This window comes from Erithacus rubecula (genome assembly GCF_903797595.1).
Source record: "Erithacus rubecula genome assembly, chromosome: 9".
NCBI classification, from domain to species: Eukaryota; Metazoa; Chordata; class Aves; order Passeriformes; family Muscicapidae; genus Erithacus; species Erithacus rubecula.
This window is the reverse complement of record NC_136660.1, coordinates 33,102,207-33,105,237: the sequence shown is the minus strand read 5'-3', so window position 1 is coordinate 33,105,237 and position 3,031 is coordinate 33,102,207. Positions and strand designations below refer to the sequence as shown.

The window sequence follows — 3,031 nt, the reverse complement described above, 5'->3', positions numbered from 1 at the left end:
CGCCCAAATAATTGTTTCATGGTTGGTCCAAATAATCTCTTGTCTAATTAAGAGTTGAAAAATTCAAGGAGTGAATTATTTTTAACCCCTGGAGTGTCAGAGATTGTTTTGTAAAGATTGGGAGCGCTTCTTAAAAAGTGACACCAGACTAAGTTTCAGCAAAAATGGGCAGATTTCAGAGGGAAAATATAGAGAATGAAGGTGCCTGGATACCTAGGGATGCTGGAAAAATATGCCCAAATTTCCCACAGCCATCTGAAATTCAGGTCCTACCTGTCCTTTGAAAATCCAGGTGATCTACACCAGGCTCAGGGCGTCACATCCTGGGCCAGTGTCACCAACAGAGGTGCCACTAAGATTGCACCATAAACTCTCCTGACATTTAGGAAAACACCAAAAAAAAAAAAAAAGAGATTGTCCACTGTGAGCTGGATCAGCTGCAGTGGAGGGACTGTGCTTCTCCACACAAACCCACAGCAGCTCTGCCAATGCAAATATTAATCATCAAGATAAGGGTGTTGATTTTGGATGCTCCCTTGAGGATGGCCTCTAACCCCAGCTTGGGAGATGTGATCCAGCTCAGCTCAGGAGCCTCTGGCCCCCACAGCCCTGTGGGGGCTGGGGGCAGCAAGGACAGGACCCCCTAACCCACAGACACCCAGAAAGCAGAGGGGGAGTCACCAGGAAGCCAAGGGCAGGGAAGGACTGGGAATCTCCATTCCCCAACCCACCCAGCTGCCCCTGACACCCCAAAACTCACCAGGACTGGGCACATCCCAGCATGGGGGAAGAGCCCTTCCATCTGCAGGGCCCCCAGACTGGGAGCAGCCCCTCTCCCAGGGGGCTGGGACCTATAGGATGTGCATTATATGGGGACCTTTAGGATGTGCATTATATGGGGACCTTTAGGATGTGCATTATATGGGTACCTTTAGGATGTGCCTTACCTGGGTACCTTTAGGATGTGCACTATTTTCGTACCTTTAGGATGTGCACTATTTTCGTACCTTTAGGATCTGGGTTACACTGGCATCCCCACAAAGGGCTCATTTGGTGTAAGAGTCAGAAATTTGTCCTTTTTTTTTTAAAGAATTTTGTGCTCTGGCTGCCCTTGAATTGGTGTTGCAGTGACCCTTTGCCACTTAGTTTTTAATAAGGGGTTGTGCCCACTTTTTCAGGATTAATTCCAATTCCTGCAGCAAGGGCTGCTTGGTGTGAGGACAGGTGATACAGGGGGCTCTGCTGGAACATTCCAAACTTCACTCCTGCTCCAGCTGCTGTTGATCAGTGAAAGGTTGAGGAGAAACTCTTCCCTGAGCAGCAGCTTAGCACAGGCTGCTCCAGCAGCAGCAGTGGCTTCAGTGCTGGTGGTCAAGACCTGGTGGAGAATTTGGAGCTCTGTGTCCAAAGGCAGAGGATCCTTGCAGGTGAAGAAGGGAACAAAGGAGTAAGGTTCTGGTTTTTCCCTGCCAGGAAAGCACAGGAGGTCAGAAACCTGTACCCAGCCCTAGGCTGAGCTCTGTGAGCTGGGCAAGCAGCACAGACAGGGAGGGTGGAAAATGCTGCCCTGGAAACCCCAAACCTGCCTGGCAGGAGGGCAGAGGGCAGAGAGCAGCAGGAATTTCTGCTATGGCTGTGCAGTGATTTGCTGACTTCTCCAGCAGCACTCCCATCCCTCCTGGACAGGGGATGCAGCTTTTGGAATGAGTGTGCTGGGGAGGGCAGGAGCTGCCCCAGCACCCCCTGCCCCCTCCCCTCCCCTCCCAGCTTTAACATGCAGCGAGTTCAGTGCTCCAGACTGACAGGAACAGCTCTCATTTATAAAACACCCCTAATAACAAACCCTGTTGGAGAGAGCAGCCCACACTCCTGACTTTTGTACAGCTTAGGCTGAGCAGAAAAAGCTCCAAAACAACAACTCTGACCTTTTTCCCCAGAAATGTCCCAACACCAGCTCCCTCTCAGGCTGTGGGGTTTGTGGCCCTCTTGCTGTGCTTTTTTAACCGATTTTTTGGGTGCATCTAAAACAGTATTTGCTGCTATAAAACAGTATTTCCCCACCACCCTTCAATACCCAGGGCTGGAGCCTCTCCCTGCTGCCCATCAGGGTGTCCTGAGCATCCCCAATCCATGGGGATGCAGCTCTGGGGTCCCAGCCTGGGCTGGGATAACTCAGGACTCTCAGGTTTCAAGGGGGTCTCCGAGTTGTGGGAGTTCTGTCTCCCCCTCACCAACTCCTCCCTGGCTTTTGGCAAGGGAAAAAATGGGTTTGGGTGAAATGCTGGGACTGGGGATGGAATTGTTTGAAAGCTTAAGAGTGCCATCGTGTGGATCTGGGATTCATGGAGCTCTGAGCCCTCCTCTTTCCCCCAAAAAACACAGTTATTTTAATTCCCTAATAAATCTGTTGTTTGGGGTCCCACTGTCTCACCCACTCTGTATTTGTAACTCCTCACCCTTCTTTTCTTTTTGTTAACCATCTTTTTTTTTTTTTTTTAAATCATCATTATTTTTTATTATCATTGCACTTCATTACTGATTTAACCTTTTCCCTTTTTTTGTTTATAGAACACACTTTGTCCTGGCACAAATCACATGAAACTAAATAAACCATGGGACAAGAAAGCAAGAAGAAAATAAATGTCTTCATTCTGAAGCCATTTCCTTTGTGCTTTTGGACTCTGGGGCTCTTTACATTTCAGAGTTTCATGTTTTACTGGCTATTAATCTCCAAATTTAAAAATAAAAAGATGAACTGCTCTTTCTGCCTGTGGTTTAGGAACACACAAAATGCTATATTGTGAATAGTACAAATCTGTAAGGATTTAAATTCCATGCATCTCTCAGTTTAAAAAAAAAAAAAAAAAAAGGAAAGGAAATAACTGAGATTTCCCAAACTGAGTTACATTTTCTCAAAAAAAAAACAAACCTCCACAGGTAAGGAATTTTTTATATTCAGATTATAATGGGCAAGAAAAGACATTTTTCTTTTCGTGAATGCAATGGATGTTAATTAATAAAATGGTGTTAA

General features: G+C 46.6%; 1 long non-coding RNA gene across 1 annotated transcript; it reads left to right on the top strand.

The window, feature by feature from the left end:
• Nucleotides 1-1,295: 1,295 nt before the first annotated feature.
• LOC306805034 lies at nt 1,296-2,761 on the top strand. Its single transcript, XR_013775094.1, has 2 exons — nt 1,296-1,427; nt 2,569-2,761. It is a non-coding gene; the product is annotated as an uncharacterized lncRNA (long non-coding RNA).
• Nucleotides 2,762-3,031: the final 270 nt, after the last annotated feature.